This window comes from Drosophila suzukii, chromosome 3, assembly GCF_043229965.1.
Source record: "Drosophila suzukii chromosome 3, CBGP_Dsuzu_IsoJpt1.0, whole genome shotgun sequence".
In the NCBI taxonomy this organism is placed as follows: Eukaryota; Metazoa; Arthropoda; class Insecta; order Diptera; family Drosophilidae; genus Drosophila; species Drosophila suzukii.
Genome location: NC_092082.1, coordinates 5,861,610 through 5,882,984, shown reverse-complemented (window position 1 = coordinate 5,882,984; position 21,375 = coordinate 5,861,610). Strand labels below are relative to the sequence as shown.

The window sequence follows — 21,375 nt, the reverse complement described above, 5'->3', positions numbered from 1 at the left end:
CAAGTACAAGTTTATTAAAGCCATTGAATTTTTAAGGATGCTCTGAAAAAAGCTCTATCTTAAATCAGTTTAATGTTTTATAAAATTGCTAGATGATTAAAAATTTGATGAAAATGATTAGTCGGGCTATTTATTTTCGCTAGTTTGCACAAGATTACACGCCAAGTGATCATGAATAATTTATTCGCATTTTAATTGACCGCAGATAATAAAATTCCAATTTGCATTGGCCTATGCAGATGCGGAAAATTAATAATTTAAAAAATATTTATCCATAAATCTGAGTAGAAAGTTGGTCAGGCAAACTGTGCTAGTGAATATTTCACAGCTTATCATGGAGGACTATGTTAATTTCGTGGTGCACTGCATCCTTGTGCTTCCTGCCGCTGCTGTTTGGGTATACGATAAATCTAATCTAATCTCGGACCACTCACTTGACGCACCGAGCACTCACGCTCTGGCATATGATTAAATATCTATTAGCTGCCATAAATGGAACCTATGTTTTGTGCGAATTATGCAGCAATTGCCCGACAAGCCGGGCCTGAGCCATTGAAATTGGCCAACAACTCCTCTCCTGGCATCTAATCATTCATGTGCCATACGACATGAGCGATTACGTCGACACATGGGCGAGAAAAAGGGGCTTTGAGCGGAGCCGGATTTCCCGATAAGCAAGACAAATGTGCCGGGTGAAATCTATAAAAGCTATGTATTCCATATAGCTGTGTGTTTTGGTTCACCAGTCTCGACATGCACATCATAAAGCATACGTTTCGAACGAGATATGCTGCTAAGTCAGCACACAGCCTGTCCTGCGTATACGCAATATTTCGCCGGCTTAGTGGGGTCTGCATGCAGCATGCCAAGATATAGAAGAGAGTATGACACAGAGACAAAAAGAATAACAGATTTTTATTTATACCATCTATTTTTAAAGTTTAGATAAGGTTTGGTATTATTGCAGCAAACAGCTCAATTATTTCTTGGTTCAATAGGTCCACAAAATAATTGCTGTAAGACTTTTAAATATAATGATCTTAAAAGTATACAATCAAACGCACCAATTTTTATAATGATGGTGATAACAATGTTATGAAATCAAATTGTTTGATCAATATAAAATAAATATAATAATAAATATAATTCCTTTCCTATGTAAGTTCATGTAAAACCGATATAATTCTTATAGATAATTTTATTTAAATATTATAATCGTCTGACCAAGTATCTAAGATCGCCACGATTTTTCAAAGAACATGTATCTAAATTTAAATCGAAATAATTTATTTTCTACGTAGACTCAAAGTCTAGATAATTTAGTTTTAATTTTCATGCATGTCATAAAATAAACTATGACAATTTTATTCAAAAATGTTAATCGGGTGACCTTAGCTTATATCATAAATTATCCCACTGAATACCCAAACGGGTTATATATTTTCTCTCAGTGTATTGTTAAAACCAATGCTAAAACACGCTGAAACTGAGAGCCGAAGCCAAAGATTGGCTGTCGCTGCCATGGTTTATTAAATTTATGTTATGACATTTTCTAATGCATATTTTGCCGGAGCTGTGTGCGTGCCTGAAATATTTTGTGCCCCGTATCGAGCGGTACTTTCCTGGCCTTTCCCGGTCCTTTCTGGACCCGCCCAGTCCGACCATTCCGCCCCCTTTAATGTCCTGACATACTTGTGTCAGAGTCGTGGGAAAAGTTTGAGGGCAAGGAAGGGCATGGAACATCACCTGAACTCTGATGTTACTTGAAAGTTGGCTCAACTATTTTTCTAGTGTTGTGATTTTCCCTTGTCACAAGAGAAGGTGCCACTAGCTGAGCAACTTTTGCGCTATGCCAACCATTTGCAGTGTTCTCCCCTCCTACTTTTAAGTTTCTTTTTATTTTATTTGATTTTCCTTGTGTTTTTTTTTTCGTTAGACAACTTGGCCTGACAAACATTTTCATTCCAGCCGAGAGCAGCTGGAATGCATTTGGCCTGCAGTCAGTCCTTGTCGTTTGTATGGAAGGCCATGGTATGGCATGGCATGGCATGGTAGTATTCCCATCATTTTATTTCAACGCCACCTTTAAGTTCGCCTCCAAGGCTCGTCAAATATTTGCGCCCTCCCGATTGAGTCATCGAAAGTCAAACATTTAGCTCTGGCTTCGTTTAGCTGCGATTCAGCTCGATTCGCTTTGATTCGTTTCGATTTCAATTTGCCAGGGCGCAAATTGTCCATGGCCAGTTGACAGTTGACTGAGGCGTTCGTCAATCTATCTAACTATCCCCCAATGCCCCAATGCCCCCCAGCATTTCCAGTTTTCCCTGCCTCCGCAGATTTTCCCTGCCCTGCGGAAAACGCACATTCATATCCACGCTTGGCATTGTGTGTTCTGGCCATTATGTGTGCATTTTCACTAGTCCGCCTTTGTTTGCCTGATGCGTCTTTATGCTTTAATACCACCTATTACAAGGGAATTAGGGGTATGCCAGACAAGTTTAATTCACTGTCTTACTTTTGGAAACTATGCAATCACGAAAAAACTTAAAAATATATTTCAAAAATATTTAATATTCATTTTTACGAATTAAACTTGATTTATAATGGAAGAAAAGAATGGTTTAACAATTGTAAAATGTAAAAAAAATACTTAATTTTAATTTTTGGTATTATTAAATAGTGGTTTAGCTATAGGAAAATGTTTATTACGACTTGATTAATAATGAAATACATTTCTTTTAAAATTTTCTTATTAAAGTATAGTAGTTTAGCAATTATAAAGTTTTGTTTTTTTATAATTAGACAAAATACCTGGGTATCATATCATATTTTATTGCGAATGTTTAATAGTTTGTTTATATATTTAATTGGTTTTTTATTTATTTATAGAACTATTATTAAACCATGAGATGGTAACACTTTTGTTAGGACATCAACCAAATATATGTGGTTTAAAGTAACTATTCCAATTACAAATACCAATTGTATTTCCTTGATATTTCCATACCATATTTTAAAGACTAATCTCTTAAGTTAAGGCATCCTATAGTCGCTACTATTATATCTTCCCCACCTCTTCTCATTTCCTTTTGTTCGCCATCGTTGACCACATTTAGTCGTTGTGTGCCTGTGGCTGAGGATCACATCCTGCCATCCAGCCGTTGTGGAGAGTTCATAAGGTACTGGCCCTCGAGCCCTCAACCTCTGTGGCCCCCGCCCAGCAATCTTTTTTCCGTCGCCAGTTCCTTCATCTCATCCGCAGACTGCGGGCCATTGTTCACTAATTTTGTCACGTTTGCAGCTTTTGTTAGCAGTACTTTGCCATCTTTCACTTACTTTTCTATACTTCTCCGCCTGCCATTGGTTTGATGAAGGGGGGCCGAGTACGAGGAAGGGGTTTGACCTTCCCTCTTAGCCCATCACCCACCCCACCCACCGAAAACTATGCCTTTGGGCTTGTTTGTTTGATTGAATCTTTCTGGGCGATTTGCTTTTGCTGCACTTGCTCTAGGCAGCTTTTCTGCTTTGGCAAGTTGCTTTCCCTTTTTTCATATTGACTGATTTCTATTGCCCCTACAGAGAACAAAATGATATCATTTTATATGAGACCAATAATAAAACGATTTTATTGGACCGAAAATAAATGCTTTGTTGATATATCAACTTAAATAAATGGTTTACTGATATTTCAGCAAATGTGTAGGAAGTCATTTTCATATCTTATTCCTCTAAAGTTTTATATTTCCAAGCACGTTCCTTTAATCGTTTTGAAAAAAAGTACAATATTTTATAACCATTTGAAAGTGAATGAAACTCCTGTTGACAGATTTGCTTTTTCCTTGGTCCATCAGCCGTAATTTGCTTGCCTTAACTTCGGTGAACGTTCCTGGAGAGCCCTGCCCCCAAATGATATGCAAACATCCCGGTGAGCCACATGCCACCTGGTTGGTTGGTTTTGTGCAAAAAAGTTGATCCTTCCGAGGAGGTCAGCACGTGACTCGCCTGCCCCACTAAGCATGCTGCACATTTTTGTCGGAGGCTTTCTCTTCAGGTTCAGATTCTATTTCGTTTTTTAGCTGGATTTTTTTAACGTATTTTTTTGTGCTGATGCCATGTGCCTCGAAAAATACATACTTTTAAGCGCATGTTTTGAATATTCGTGGCATATTTCGCTTGGTGGTCTCGGGGGTATTCCTGTTCTTGGGGTAAATCTACGCAGCTTATCTGTATGTTCCCGCCATGATGGCCTGCCATCATCATAGCTATAAGTATTTTTGCACAATTTTCCGCCGAGCATACCGCCACTTTGCTGGCTTTTTTCTCAGCTTTTTGGCGCTGTCGCGGGACTTCTACGTCTTTTTAATGTTGAAAAGCTTTACTCACTTCCGTTGCCAGCGGAGCCAGGAAGCGGAAGTTTAACTTTTGTTAAAATTTTTAGTGATTCGTGAGACGCAGACATTCGCCAGGCGACTGGCATTGGTTCTGGCTTTTTGGTTTTATTATTCACTGTCATCACTGTTATCTGTGGAAAGTTTGCAAGTAGTCCCAAATAGTTGAGGCTCCGAGTTCCGTTTTGTTTCGTGGGGAAAATGTGCCAAATAATCAGCATCTTTTACGGTTGTACTTTTTTCGATTAAAAGCCTAATGGATCACTAGGAATTTTTGTGGATGACAAGCACTATTACTCAAACAAAAACATTAATACTTAAAATGCCACAAGGTAATTTTTCAATATTGATTATAAGAAGAGATACTATTTTAAATAACCCCCTATAAGCATCTTATGAATATGGTTTTCTTATAATATTCCAGTTGACCTAATTCAAACAAATTTTATAATTTTCTCAAGTTTTTAGCTTATTGTGACTTTCAGTCACTTTGATTTTAATTCCTTGAATAAATAATAGCTCTTAAATAGCCTTTAGATATATAGTTCAACGAAATAAGTTGCGCTTGCATTTTCTAAGGATTTTATCGCCACTTTGACTGTACAACAATATAGATCCTGTGCTACAAAGCTCTTTATCAAAACTTTATTTAACAGGGAATCCATAAAATATCTATGTTATTGTGTGGCGAGTTCGAACTGCTGGTAGATGTTTCCTGGCCCGTTTCCTCCAGTTGACCCGCCCATCCGAGGAAAGCCTTTCCTTTTCCCCATTCCCGAACGTTGCATAGTTTTTAAGCCCCGGACTTAAGTAGTTTTCAGCACATTTTGAAATCATCTCTCCTTTGCTAGCTGCCACTGATTTGGCCGGCACTGACCTGCTTATAACTTTGCAACGTGGAAACGTGGCAACGAGGCAACGCCCGTTGCGAATTCCCCATTGAATTTTCCACACGGCAAAGTTCCTGTTCCCGGTTGGCGAAAGTTGCAAAAGTCGGCAAACAGCCAAACTAACAAACCGTCGGAGGCAGAGGGCTCGTTATTATTATTATATCTGCCTGGTTCGATGCGTGTGCCAGTCCCTACGCCCCTGGAAAAAGGGGGGAGCGGAACCTTTAACTCTTAAACAAAAGTAGCTACAGATTTGGCGTGAACTCCTGATGATTGCGTGCAGCACGACGGTCATGGCTTTTAGCGTTGCATGTTGCAGGAGTTACAGAAGTCACGCCCCCACACAGATACTCACGTACACGAGTGCAAAACTACGCCCCCTGACCCCACACACACACACATGGCTATCGGAAATGCATTTTCAGTGGCCGTCAAGAAAGCAAGAGAAAGCCATTTCACTTTATTTTACGAGCATTTATTGCGCGCCCACGAGGTAACCGTTTTATTCCCTCTAGCCGTTTCAATTTTCGCGGAGTTAAGTGTAATCACAGCGGATGTGGGTCTGGAGAGGCTCTACTGGGGATAGTTCTGGAACAGCCGAATTTTTAAGTCATGTGAAATCTACCTGTCAGGAAAATCCCTTTCAGTCGGTTGCAAATCAATGGGGGTTGTAATGGGATTTGAAGTGATCTTTGTGTGAGTTTCTTTCTCAGATAAGTTTATTGAAAATCTAAAAAAGGGCATTGACGGTTATAGGTAAACTTGTTCGATAAAAAACAATGATATATAAAAATCTAAAAATATTCTTTCGGGAATAAATAACAAACAATAAATTGTATTTGGTTTTTCAAATTTTTTTCCCATGTTTCGGTACGATTTTATATACAAATTTCGTTTTCACCTTTAAAATACTTTCTTTTTATATTTTAAAAATTTATTTTTTCAAAATTTAAATAGTTTGCAAGAGTGTTTTTTCTTTGCTTCTTAAGCTACTTTGGATATTTAAATAAAGGCTTGTATAATTAATACCTATAATTTCCACAAATTCCCAAATACTTCAAGTGGCAATATTGTTAATGAAGCGATATCACCCTAAATTCTCTTTTTAATTTAAACAATTTTCTGTTGAGCTACAGCCAGTTAAAATCACTTGACTTTATGCTCACTTTCGAATGCTTCCCGAGCAAAAAGCAGCGAAACAGCTTTTGCCATCACAATCTTATGCCCCTGGCGATGACATCACGACATCGCTACGCAGTAAAAGCATTATGGCAAATTGTTTTAAGCTGTGCGAAAATGCCATCAAAATCAGTTGACTATGCAAAGCAGGGGGGGTGGGTGAAAAGTCGAGGGGAAAGAAAACCCCCCTTAGGAAGCAGTTGTAGGGAAAATCAGGAAAAAGGGCGGGCCATTTGTTGCCATGGCTGGCCATTGCGTTTTATGGCATGTGCTGCATGTCAGCCATTGTTGTGGTCGTTCGGAAAAGGCAAGCGATTTCTTCTGCTCCAGCTTTTCCTTTTCCTTTGGCTGTAACTTAGCCGGGTCTCGAAGGAGCCGCAGCCAGTGGTCATCCTTGTGGTCCTTTGGTCTCTGGTCCCTGGTCTCTGGGACGCCCACAAAAGCAACAGCTTAGGGACCAGATGCCACCCATTTCCGTCCGTCTGCTCACTGAATGCTGCTCACTGTTTGACTCCCTGGGATTTGTAAACATATGTATGAAGGAAGCGGTTTGGATGTGCAACAAAACTAATTTGATTGTCATGCAGCTGGACATAAAAGGAGAGGATAAGGCATAACTGGGCAGTCCAGAGCATGACAAATTGCGCATTTTTGTGCTTTATGCACTCTTTATGGGGGGTATCGTAATTTTCAGTTGCCCAAAGAATGTCTGCTTGAAAAGGGATTAATCAATAAATGGGATTACTAGAATCCTAATATACAAATAATTACAATGGTTGAATTATAACAAAAGTCAGCAGTCACAGCAGTTACTTAAAAGTAAGCTTCTCATAGATTCTTAAGCAAAAATAACCATTTTTGAGTGGCACTAATGTGATCTTTATTACAAAAATTGATATTTTTGTTGGAACACAGTATATGAACTTCTTTGCAAGCTTAACAAATTTAAAAATATTTTTAAGCTGAGTAACGAAAGTACGCTTCCGATATTTATTCAAGATTAAAATCAACTTGCAACTAACAATTTATTCAACAGAAACACAAAACATATAAAAACACCTCTTTTTTAATCTTTAAAAGAAAGTTCAAGTTTTTCCCTTGCCAGTTTTTAGATATATTTAAGCTGAGTACGTTTCAATATTTAATCAGTTTCAGTTGTCAACTTCAGGATTATCAATATTTCAAAATGGATTTATGAACAAAAAGTCACAGTATTAAGAGGCACACTTTTAAATCTTTGTTGAATAAAGGGAATCTTCAGCAGAGGTTGCCTGGTTGCCATATGAACTACTTTACAGGCTTATAAATTTTTTAAAATAATTTAAAGCTGACAGAAGCGAGTTCATTTAAAATATTTATTCATTTTCCTGTGTCAACTCTGTCTTTCCAGAGCTATGAGACCACTAAAAGCGGAAATTATAACCTCATTTGTTATTAAAATCTCGCTTTCCTCAAATGTTTTTTATCTAATTTCCGCTATCAGCCAGCTCGACCTGTCTCTTTTGCTCCACCGCCCATGAATAAGTGACTCCTCTGCCACGAGTTTCAATTTAAATTGCACAAATTCTGCGCATCAACTTGAGAGCCGTTGGCTGAGGCCCCTCGAGATCCCGACTCTGAGGTCTGTGGGCCCGCACTTGTTCACGCGATCTGCTTTTTATTTTCGTATTGTTTGTGGGCCTTCCACCCATTGAATTTCCCACAATTTCCCACGAATTTTCCACCACCCACCGCCCACCTGCGTGTGAAATCGCGCGGCTGCCGACACTTTTCCTTTCCCCTTTTACCTTTTCAGCCCTTTGCCTTCGTTTACCTTCGCCATATGCATAATTTAATGCAAATAATGCACTTGTTTCGTTTCGTTTCGTTTCATTTCACTTCACATGTTGCCTTAAACGCTCTTTCCTCTGGAGATGAAGTTGTGGAAAAAAAAGGGGGCGTGTCAAGGGGATATATACCTTTATATATACAAATATATACATCCATCTGACGGACTGACAACACGGGCAAAGTGCACAACTTCATTTCACATTAATGTAGTCGCTTTAACTGAATTTGTTGGATTCGCCGTGTGGCAACCTGTCTGCAAATTTATGCTAAAGAAAACATTTTCAACTGTGGAACGGAGAAAAATATTTATCTGTAAAACACCTTAAATAAATACATGATTTTTCCTTTAATCTTTTCCATTCAATATTCTCTTGCAAGATTTTCGATTTAATTGGGGGTAATTTGCTAGCAAATATTTGTTATTTAATTGATGTGGCATTTAATTGAAGATAAATTTGATATGTTATTTCAAGAGGCTTTTCATAATGTTTGTTGTGATTTTTTTTATTTGATAAAAAACATGACATTAATGCTTCACCATTATTTTATCTCAAAATATTGTTGCTAAAAACAAAACTAATATAGGATTTAATGAAGACAAATATGATATATTATTTGAAGAGACATCTCATATTATTTGAAATGTTTTCTTGGTTTGGTTTGTAAAAATAAAAATATCATCTCAAATTACTGTTGCTTATAAAGACAAATTTTATATTTAATTGAAAGAGCCTTCTCATATTTTAAAAAAATGTTTATTTTGGTAATGAAAAGACAATTTGATTCAATACACATATAAATATTTATCTACCCCAATATACTGTTGCTAAAAATTAAATGAAAGCCAGGAAATTTACTTACTTTATGACTAACAAGAACCGTTTTTTTCATATTAATCACAGTTTTAAGGCCATAAAGAATCTTTATATTCTTAATTAACAGTCCTCGTAAAAAAGCAATGCTATTACTTTAAGCCAAAGAACCAAGTGAAAACGCAACCGGGGATTTTAAAGTTTGGCCCACTGCGGATACGGTTTGGTTTTGGGGGCTCCGGTTGCTGTTTTCATATAATTTTATGCATGCACTCGCCTTTATTTAGCATATTTTTCTCTGGGTGGCCTTGCATTTTCAGTTGGGTCGTGAAGGAAAGGCGATGCCGTAAACTTAATTTCCGCCAGCCGTCGCAGCTCCGTTTTTAATTCCTTTCGGTTGCCTCGGCATTTTCCGCCTTTCCCGGTGCTCTTGTCGTTTTCCTCGTGTTGTGCTGCTCTGTTTGCTGCCACCATAGTCTTAACAACTTGTAGCTCTCCATCGCATTTTCCGCACGCGGCAACGCGTCTCATTTCAATTTAATTTCCCCCTCGAAATGCGCTCACGTAGCTGGCGTCTCTGGCATTTGCCATTTGTGGTTACACTTTCAACTGTGACGCCCAGCGAAACAATTTCCATCATCATCATCTTCATCATCATCAGTTGCTCCTTTTTGGTAGGTGGCATTTAAATATGGGGGGAAATTACTTTTCCTAGCCCTGGCTAATTGTCAGAATTCTAACTCTTCAAGGCTCTTGCGTCTCTAGGAAATTAGGTTGTGAATTTTCCAAGTGGTCCTCGTGCAAATACTCAGAAGTGTCTTGTTTTTTGTTTACTACTTCCTGTCTTGAGTATTTTGTTGTGCTCGATTGAAAAAATGGCCTACTGGTCCACGCGGCGTATGCGCAATAATTGACTTTGGCATTCAGCAGACGCATCATCATCACTCATACGCCAGGTGGGCCGGCAATTAAAATCGTTTGAACAAAGTGAATCATTTAAGGGGACAAAAAGGCGAGTTAATTAAACCGCAATATTTGCATATTTCTTTCATTACTGAACTCAGACGATGAGTAAGTTGGTTCTACCACCTCCCCCAGAAAAACCACCCAATTGGCAAACAGTCACGCTTGCTTAACTCACACACATGTGTGTGTCTGGGTGTTTGGGTAAGGGAAAAGCGCGCAAAGTTTATTGCTCAATTTCCCAAAAACTTTTCCCGCAACCTGCTTTTGGTTTGCTGTTTTACGGAAGGAGGCTGCAGCAGCGAGCGGAAGGCATTACCACTAACCCACGCACATCGAGTTAACATGCAAATTTCAGATACTTTCGCCAACTTGATTTCGCCCAGCCTAGCCCTATGGTATACCATCTAGGATACCATTTTACAGAGCTGGGAATTCGACGGAGATGGCCCAAGGCGCTGTAAAGGCAGATAAGCCGCGACAATGTTTGAACAGTTCCGTCGTGTCAATGACTTTTACGTGCTAGCCAGATTTTTATTAGCGCAACTTTGTGCCTCATAAGGAAGTTACTTAGACTTTGAAGGATCTTTCGGCAAGTGTGTGAGGGAGAATTTACATCGAAATGGTTTGTTAAGTTCGTAATTTGCATAACCACAAGCTGGATACTTAAGATCCTTCTGAATTAGCTAAGCAGATCTTATGTTCCGTTTGCATTAATCTTTTTAAACATATATTATATTATAATAAAAATAATTATTAATAAATTACAGTCCCTTAAGTATTAAAATGTTTAAAATATAATTAAATTAGATGAACATTTATATTTTTCCTGTTTGATATAAAAGTTGTCTTAACTTTAAGTCAAAATCTGATGATCTAAAATCAAAATAAACATGAACATATTGCAGTGTCTAAAATAAAGAAAATGTAAAATGCTGTTTAATGTCAAATTATAATAATCGGTTTATTGATTGCACTCAAAATAATCATAATTCAGTCTCAGTCCATTGAGTATTAAAACATTTAAAAAACAATTGAAATCAAATTAATATTATTAATCTATGGTACTCTGCCTCAGAATTATAAATTAATATTAACGTGACTTGTAGTCTATTTAATGAACATTAAATTACAACCCATAAAATTCATATTATTATTTATCTAACCTCGAAGAAGTCAAGCAGGCATAACGATAATAATTTATAACTTTAACCTTGGCCAGCAAATAGACGCTGCAGCTTTTCGAGATTCCTTTTGGCCACCTCACGGGCCTTCGCCAATTTCTGGCGCTGCAGTGTTCACTGTGATTTACAGCCAAGCCTGCCTGCAATGACCTGGCCACGCCCCCTCATCCCCCCCGTCTCGATCCTTGCCCCTTTTTCGGCCATTTTCCCCATTCAACTTCCGGGGCAAACGTGCGCAAAAAGTTTCCGATTCTGACCGCCGACCGCAACAAGGACATTTATGTTTTGCTGCAGGCCAATGTTATTCTTCCTGTTGGTGTTTTTGTTTTTGGTTTTACTTTGGGGTGGGCTAGAAACCCAGAAGCCCACAATTACACAAGAGCATAATGCGCCGCTCTGTTCCAAGAAGAATTCTATTTACCTTGAGCAAAATAATCCAATGTGGTCGAGAGCAGGCCTTTTGGGCCATCCTGCGTGGAGGGTCCTGCGCTGTGTGTTGCCTGTTCGCAAATATTTCGTTATTTAATTTTGTGTGGGTAATTCCATGTTTCAGCCGTAAACATTGTCGAAAATGCTGCAGCACCACCATTCGGGATTTGCTCAGTCGATGGGGACTAAGAGTGTGTTGACGTTGTTCTATCCTACATTTTGTGGAAATTAATTGAGCTAAGGAATGTTTTTGGGGGATACATTTTATCACATGAACATTGAAAAAATGTTGCTAGGTTAATTAACTTCTAAGGGATGTTAGCAAGCAGGATTTATTTATAGGCATGGCAAAACCTTTTGGGACTTTAATGATCTTGGGAACGGTTGTAATATTATTTACTCTCATATAGAATTTTATAAGATCTATAAGGATTTAAATGATTAAGAAACATGTATTAAAATATATACATTTTTTAAATCAAATTTTAAAGCTTAAAGTTAGGGATATGTTATATTTTATTTATCAACCAGAAAAGCCATTAAAATTTTAAGCAAGCCATAACAAGTATGATATCCTCAAGGAAAGCTTTTAAATTAGACTATCGAATTGAGGTCTGCTGCCATTCCCATTTTTATTTATTGACCTCTTATTTATGGGCAGTCACTGCGACCTGGATTTCTGGTCCAAAAGGTTTGTGCGTGCCAGGAGCTGTTAATGAGCCAAGTGCTCGGCCAACACACTTGGCCCTAATCCACTCAATGCCAGACATCCTAGGTCCTCGTTTCAGTATTGGGTATCCCCAGCTAAGCCCTTTGATTAGCCATCTACGAGTAATTTCCAATCCAATTTCAATAGTTAAGCAGAGCTGGGGAAAATCCCCCATCCTAAACCAATTTGCTGGGCGTCTGGCAAATATATATAGCCAGACTACAGAAAATGACCGCAAAATGCTTGCCAGTTGTTCATTTGTGGTACCCAACTCCTCTACTTGCTTTTTGCAATTCCAATAGCAAGTTTCAAGTTCGGTATATTTGTATTTGCAGCTGGAGAGAAATTTATAGAACAAAATTAAACAGTGTTTTTTTTTATTTTCCTTTTTTATTTGCTTGGGTTTATTTTCTGAACTTGCACTCGGCATCCGCATCCTTTGCTCCAGTTGCAGTTTAATTTGTACATCGATAAATTTTTTAAGCTGTCAGGATGCCCACACACACGACTGCACAACACTGGGTTGTGCACTGTGTGTTTGAGTTGGCCAAATAACCATAAATCGTCAGCTTGCCGTGCAATTGTCGCTTTGAAATATCGCTTAACTTGGCCTGTTCCGCTGGAGTTTCTGAATCGCAGGATTTATCCCGGACTGCTAAATGTGCAGGCATTTCGCTAATTAGCCGGCCATTAAAAAATATGTAAGCCAGAGAGCTGTGCTTCGGCTGTTTCTGCTGTTTCCATTCATAATTTGCGCAGTGGCCCGGACATTAATCAACTTGGAAGGGCTGAGAAGTCTTTCAATAGCAGGACCATCCCTCAATTCAGAGTCCCCATGAATATATATTTATATATATATATATATATCCCCCCTATTATGCGCTAAGCGAACAAAGAAAGTTTTGAATCAATTCAAGTTGTCCAAAGTTAAATCCGCGCACTGCATCGCTAGCTTTGCACTCAATTAAGTGACTTGTGCCGGGGAGTTGAGTTGCAAGTGCGTGATGAAGGCTGAGAAGCTTTGGCAGCTTCACAAGCAACAGCTAAGGAAAACAATTTTCTCGCTGAGCAAAAAGTAGGAAAATCGAGAAGCTAAAATATATAAAGCAAGCAAATCCACTTCAATGGCAGCGACAAGAAAAGCAGCAACAACGGGAGCAACTTGAGTGCCAGCAATTGAAGCAGCTGGCCCGTCAAAAGTTGCCACTTTCTTGGCACTGTCCCCTGCTCCCAGGACTCCTTTCTCCTGTCCCCACTTTTCTCCGCTTTCACCCATTTTCCCCCCACTTTTCCATTTCCATCAGCATCAGCATCACCCGCTCACGTGAGCTGGCAAAGTTTTAGTGGCATTTTACCACTTTTGCCCCGACTTCCGCCTGATTGACTTGCATCGAGTTGACTTAGCACAGCTTCTTCTTCACCGCATTTTCTTTATTGGCCTGGCTAGAAGGCTGCGTAAACTAATTTTCCATGTCGTCACTCGATTGTTTTAAAAGCCAACTTCACTTTGTTGACATCACATATGCACCCGCGCACACATGTGGGTAATGGTAAAACATTTAAGCCTTTCAATTGGCCGTGCTGAGATGCAATTTGTCATTGCGAATGTGAATGCCATCGACCCTTCGGCCATTTCAACTGTTCAATGACTAATGCAGTTTTTGTGTTACGGGTAAAACTCCTGGTCAGAAGATGCCTTCCGCTCCTGAGAGATCCAACTCCATCCGAAGTGTGGACATTAGAGAGGCATTTCGATAGTGTCAATGTCCCTTTGATTGTGCTATCTTTTCGGTTGGATTTATATTGTATTATATTTTTAAGCCTTTGGTATTACCGAAAAATCGAACATGAAAATGGGTTAAAATTTTGACCCTTGCCTAAACTATTGTAAACTATAATTTACAATATTAGAGAATTTTATTACAAGCTCATAGAGGTATCCCACGTCTAAATCGGGATCCAATAACTGAGGTTATAAAATCTAAAAGTGCAGTTTTGGGTTCCCAATCTGAAAACCAATGGAATTACGGAAAAATCGGACATGAAAATGGGATAAAACTTGGACCCTCGTTTAAAAGCTTATACTTGGCCTAGAATATTAGAAAATTCAACCACAAATGCATAGAGGTATCCCACGTCAAAATCGGGATATAATTACCAATGTTATGGATTCTAGAAGTGCAGTATTGGGTTCTCAATCTGAAAACCGAGGGAGCTATGGAAAAATCTGACATGAAAATGTGATAAATTTATGACCCCTTTTTAAAAGAAATATTTGAATGCAGAACGTTTGGGAATTCAACTACAAATTCAAAGAGGTATCCCACGTCAAAATCGAGATTCAATTACTCAAGTTATGAAAACTAGAAGTGCAGTTTTGGGCTCCCTTCTGAAAACCATTGGAAATACGTAAAAATCTAACATGAAAATGGGTTAAAATTTGGACCCTCGTTAAAGAGAAGGATTTTAATGTCGACAATTAGAGAATTTAACCACAAATTCATAGAGGTATATCACGTCAAAATCGGAATCCAATTACTCAAGTTATGGAATTTAGCAGTGCAGTTTTGGGCACCCATTCTGAAACCCATTGGAAATACGGAAAAATCTGACATGAAAATGGGCTAAAATTTGGACCCTCGTTAAAAAGAAATATTTTAATGTAGAGTATTAGAATATTCAACCACAAACTCATAGAGGTATCCCACGTCAAAATCGGGATGTAATTACCCAAGTTATGGAGTTTAGAAGTGCAGTTTTGGGTTCCTAATCTGAAAACCATGGGAACTACGGAAAAACCTGACATGAAAATGGGTTAAATTTGTGACCCCCTTTTAACAGAAATATTTGAATGCAGAACGTTTGGGAATTCAACTACAAATTCATAGAGGTATCCCACGTCAAAATCGAGATTCAATTACTCAAGTTTTGAAAACTAGAAGTGCAGTTTTGGGCTCCCTTCTGAAAACCATTGGAAATATGGAAAAATTGAACATGAAATGGGTTTAAATTTAGGCTCTCGGCAAAAAACACATTTTAGCCTAGAATATTAAAGAATTTAATCACTAATTCGGGATCCAATAACACTAGTTATTAAATCTATAAGTGCAAATGACAGGTCTGAGTATTTAATGATTATTAAAAATTGCTTTTAATTGGCTAGAAAATCGTAAGACTAACGCAATCCCAAGCTTAAAAATGTAAAAGCTTTAATATAAATAGGCTTAACTTGTTTCGTTTTAACCAAGGATATTTGATCGTCTTTCCTTTGGCGCCAAAGCCACACACATTGTTGTGGGAGTGTAACGTAAGGAGGGAGTGTGTGTGTGTCACAGACATTTCCGCAATGTATTTTGACTTGAGGCATTTGCGAGATGATGGATAATGGCATTCAATTTGCGGAATTGCTCGGCTCGAGTTCGATTCCTTGTGCGGCGCAGACTGGAGTGTCCTTGTCGGCTGTGTCTGGCTTAAATAGTTACGTCAATTAATTTACAACGCATTGTCAGTCCGTTGTCGTGTGCATTATGTATGATTTGTGTGCCGGGCTGCCTTTTGCCATCCATTTGGCTTCCCTTTGCGTGTTTCATTAGCTATGAGAAGGCCGGGGGGCACGCGTTTATGGGTCAACTGCTGTGACCTCGTTAGTGGGTTAACCCTAAACCTTATCCGCCTGCATTTCGATTTCGATTCAGGGGGAATGGAACGACGTCTCTTCAAACTATTTGCAGTGCTTTGCTAATTTTAATTGCCCCACTTGAGTGAATGGCATGTCGTCCGCCCACAGAAGCCCTTTTAAATATTCATGGGCCAGAGTTGAAGTCGAGTTAAATGACACCAACCAACCCGCTCGCTCGCAGCCAAACGCTCTTATCAATTATCAATTAACCTAGATTTTAGCCTTTTGCGATTTTGGCACGGCCAATGACAGTTGTCCCGGGGATTTCCCCTTTTGCCCCTCCTTTTAGCCAGGATGCCAGTTTGCCAGGATGTGTCATCTGAAGTCATCGTATGTGCCAGCCGAAGGCGGTGGAGAATCAGAATCAGATGCTCAACGAAGATGGAGCGTTTTCCAAACGGAAGCTGACAGCCGGCTTCGCAGGTGACTGGCTGGATAACTTTCTGATTAGTGTGAGAGCACTTTCCAGCTGCTGAGAGGTGGCTTTTGCCAAAAAGTTTTGCGGAAAATTGGCAAAGGGATTGATTTCAATTAAATCGAGTTATTGAAACTGAAACTTCCCGAATTTTCAAGCAATTTAAGAGATATTTTTAGAAACATTTCAAGTAGTTCAAGATAAAGTTATGAATGTGTGTTCTAAGGGGTTGTAAGTTACTAAGTTAAGGAAAGAACTCTATCTTTAAAAGGGTAAAATATAACCATTAAATGGCGTTGTCTTTTTTTGTTAGAGGTATGATAAAGAATATCTGATGCTTAATAACTTTTAGCTACATTGTATAGTATTTCTGTGACTTGGTTCTTTGTACACTATTTTTAGTCTATAAAAAAGTTCAGCTTGCCAAATATTTTGCCACAATTTGGTTTGGTGTTAGTTCTCAATGAGATAGGAAAACAACCTGCCCGTCGACGTCGAGCTATTACTTTGACCACATTTATATGCGGGCGGGGAAAGTTTCCAGACCTCTTGCCTCTGACGACCCTTGACAATAATCATTTTCATTACTGTAAAATGTCAACAGTGTCAGCAAGACCCCTCGAGCATCCTTCGCTCCTGTGAGCATCTTTGCTCCACTCGAGGCACAGGACATGTAGCTGAAATTTGATGATGCAGCAGCTCGAGCAGCAGGAGCAGAAAAACACCACCAGCTGCTGCTGTGACGAGCTAAAGGATCCATTCTCCAATGCAGCCAAATCTAAAACAAACAACCCAACTACCGAGCTGCGTTCTCAGATGAGTCGAGTCGTGTTCAACTGAACTGAGCTGAACTGAACCAAGCTCAGCTCTTTCAAGGCGAAACATTGACAACATCCCACTAGGTGCACCCCGGGGCGACATTTTGCAGCTACTTTTGCTCCCGCATCCTTTCTATGCCCAGTGCCATATCCTTTGGCTATATCCAAAAAAAAAAATGGGAAAAAGGACAAAACGAGTAGCGACGTCTAGAAGACGTGCATTTGCTCAAGTGGAAATGAATTGAACTCGGGCAGCAGCAAAAGCAGAAGCAGCAGCAGAATGCAATCTCATTCTCTTGTCAACTTAACCTCGACTGCCAGGATGCCATCGAGTCGTCGATGACGCCCGGCTGTGCCATTTGTTGTTGCTGCCCATTGTCGTCGGAGGAGCAGCAGCCATTTGGAGACTAGGAAGCACAGTGGGTCCCGAATAAATGGGATAGAAATGGGAAATTACCTTTATAACAATTGGGAAGCTATCTAAGAGGAACCACTCTGAAATACGATATTTAAAAAGCTTTAAATGGTCTTTGTCTTCCAGACAATCATCAAAACAAACTCATAAAAATATCAATTTAGAACTTTACAATTCTGTGGTATTTTCTATTTCTCTCATGCAGTAACTATTTTAATGGGTTTATCTTGTACAATTGGAATTAACTAGCATTAGGATAAAGCAGTCAACAAATATTCTTTTTCACTTTCAATTTAACATTTGAAGAAGAAAACTGCCCCAAGGGGGAATACCTCTTTCTAGACTCTATAACCACTTTCGGATTCAGTTTTTCTCTGTGCAAAGAATTGAACTGTTGTGAGAGATGGTTAGAAGATTTCTCAGCTCAATGGAATTTTATCTGCCTTGATATATCTCGGGGCGACCACTGTGTGACTATTGTTTGTGCGTCTCTGATGCTGCCTTTGCTGCTGCTCGATTTTTTCTTTAAACAATGGCCCGAACATTTTTGATTGTCAAATGTTTGCAGAGATAACATTTACTATAGCGGATTTGCACTGGAGCGTAGGAGATGGCATTCCGACGACAGCAGGGCAAAATGGAGCGAGTGCTGTAAGCGTTGCTAAGCTGCCCTGCTCCTATTTCTCATCCAGAAAATGTATATATATATATAGAGTATATATACCAGGGTGATAGCATCAATTTGTAATGATCTTATAAGTGCTTGTATTGTGCCTTTGTCTGCTGCCATTCTTCCTTACTTTCTTCCTGTGTGCGGTTTATAAACAAATGTCTCGGAAAAGTTTCCGCCAGTCAATTAAACGGCAATTAGAGAGACTCCATTGTGTCGGCATCCAAGTTTCGGGGGAAAAATAAGGAGCTTAGGAGTGGGGGGCGTGTCAAATTCACACTGCTCCGCATTTCAATTAAAATCCAATTTCCCTGCGGAAGTGCTTAATTATTGGTTATTAGCCAAGAGCTTCACTCAGTCAAGAACTCTTGACACCCGATTCTGCCAGATGACAAACAATTTCCTGCAAGTTGATCGATAGCTGCTATTGGCATTAATTGAATGCTCTTTGAATTTGGAAATTGGATAAAGTTTGGATGCAGTATTGGATCTATATCAATGTTGTTGCCTACTTTTATGCGAAGTCTGGTTACATGCACGTGTTGGTAATACTGATCTGAATTTTACGCTAATTGAAATTGCAATCGAATTACTCGGCTAGCGAGGCTGCGGTAGCGGGCATAAAGGCCAATGAAAATATAATCACATTTATGCAGTTTTTATGCCAGCAATGTAAATATTTTCGTTGTAAACATGTGGATGGTGAATGGTGAATGGCGAGTGCTCATGCCGGGAAATGTGAATTACGAGTATGACTGGCCGTCAACGACAGCCGCTGGCCATGGCTGAATAACCATAACGTCACAGGCAGAATGATACAGTTGCAGATACAGATGCAGAATACAGATATAGTAACATATATAGAGTGCAAATACAGATACAGATACAGTCTGCTGTGGTCCTGGCGCAAAGTCCTTTGGCTGACCGGCCTGCTGCATTCGTTTCCATTTCGAGTTCATTGAATTTGCGCAGATTTCTTCTTTTTATTTTCATTTCTCCTTTTCTGACGACCGCTTTCATGCCCCTGTGGATAGTGCATTAATGAGAGCAATAAGAGCAAATCGTAGCGTGAAATTTATGAAATCAAATCCCCCATTTACAGGATGTGCATAAATGTATTTTTGATATAATTGCATTTTCCGCTTCGATGCCTCGCTGTCCGCTGATTGCGTAATTTAATAGTTTCATACTGGCAGAATAATTGGTTTTAGGTAATATTGGCATGTGGACTTCAGCTGTTGCATTATTAATGCGAACTGAAGAGTAGCGTTTCCGCTTTTCGGCGGAAATCAACTCGGCTTGATATTCCCGTCACATATACTATATATACTCCTATGATAAATGATATGGCCCAGCAGATGTGTGCTTGTGCTTTGTGCGTTGATGTCACGTCCTGATCATTAATTATATGAACTTGTTTTTGCTCTTGTCTCTATTTGCAGTTCACCGAGCAGGCGGATAAAGGTAAAAAAAAAAGAACAGAAAATACAGGAAACCCTTAGTATTTACAACCGGGGCGTGTCGAAATTGACAAGCGTAGCGTAATCTCCACCAGGTTTCGGGCATGATTAGTCCAGGAGGAGACCATCTGATGACCGTCTGACCTGATGCCCTGCCAACCCAACCAAACCACACGTAAGCCAGTGGCAAAGTAAAACTTTTAACGAAAACTGACAACCGCAATGACCAAAGTGTCATAAATCCATAAATCCATAACCGAGCGTCAACAACATCAACAAACAGTTTGTTGTACGACCTACGACATGTGACGGCGCTCAGGATTTCACACAGAGAGGAAAGCCAGGGGCAATATATCAGTTTGATTTAGCTTATCAATTTAGTTATGCTATTTGGGTCCTTACCAAAAAAAATATGTGTATTCTTATCAGTTTGATCAATATGAAGTGTTTATATGAATAACATATATTTTGCTTTTTGTGCTTAAATCTCTAGAGATTAAATGGGAATAAACTTAGTGCGACCAATTAGCCAATTAAATATTTAAATAATCAAACAAGTCGGGTATTTATTTGTTTTGTTGTGGATTTGGGAGATCATTGAAAGCCCCAAAAAGAACAAATTCAGTAGAAAGCTCTTCAAATAATAAATGTTTTAAAAACAATGAATGCGGTGCCTAAAAGCAGCCTATAAGAAATTTATTTAAACAATGCAAGGTATTTTGTTTCTTGCACTATTTTAAAAGCAATGTTAAACAATGTTTAAACATTATTAAAAACCCTAAAAACATAACATTAAAAAACTTTTAAAGTACCAAACCTTTTAAAAAAATCAAAAGGTGCCTAAAAGCAGACTGCGAAATATTTCATTCAACGAAATTTTGTATATCAGGGATTTAAATTAATTTCATTTGAATCAGAACTTAAGTTAAGGCAAATAAAAAAGATAGAGGGGACATTTATAAGAAGGTATAATAAATGTCGACTATACTTGAAACCTTTAAAAATATTATTAAAAATGAAAATGTCTTGTTAATCGCATAGTGGAATTCGTTGACAATTGAGTGGTTTTTTCTCGCAGTGCTAAATTCCAGGCCCTCGGGGGAGTGTCAGCTTGGCGGCCAATGAACTAAATAACCCTCAATCGGGGAGCTGAGGGCTATGAGGGAGGTCGACTCTAGACAGGCGGTACACGACACAGTAGCGGGCCAAAAAGCTCTCATGTCAACCGCAGTCGGCGGACTGGCGGACTAAACGACAAACATATTGACGGCGATGGATTCGATGGTTCCCTGCCACTCGAATCTCGACTCGCGTCTGCCAGATAAAATGAAGTATATCACAGGCTCTAGTCGATGTGTGTGCTTGGATGTTTGGATGTTTGAACCGGGGTCATGTGTGTGGAAAAACAAAACACTTTTCAGCAGCACAACAACAAAAACAAGAACAACTTACATGGGGGCGGAACAATATTGTTTGTGTCGAACTTTATCGATAAGTTGTCGTCGTCGTCGTCGTTGTAGCTCCCTGAAAATCG

The 21,375-nt window shown here is 39.1% G+C and overlaps 1 long non-coding RNA gene across 3 annotated transcripts in view; it reads left to right on the top strand.

Moving 5' to 3' along the window:
* The window catches only part of LOC108012919 (uncharacterized), a 50,982-nt gene that overhangs the window by 9,457 nt on the left and 20,150 nt on the right, over positions 1–21,375 (top strand). For all 3 annotated transcript variants that reach the window (XR_001767589.4, XR_011604423.1, XR_011604424.1), the window contains exon 3: positions 19,824–19,845. This is a non-coding gene — a long non-coding RNA (uncharacterized lncRNA). The remainder of the gene's footprint in view (positions 1–19,823; positions 19,846–21,375) is intronic.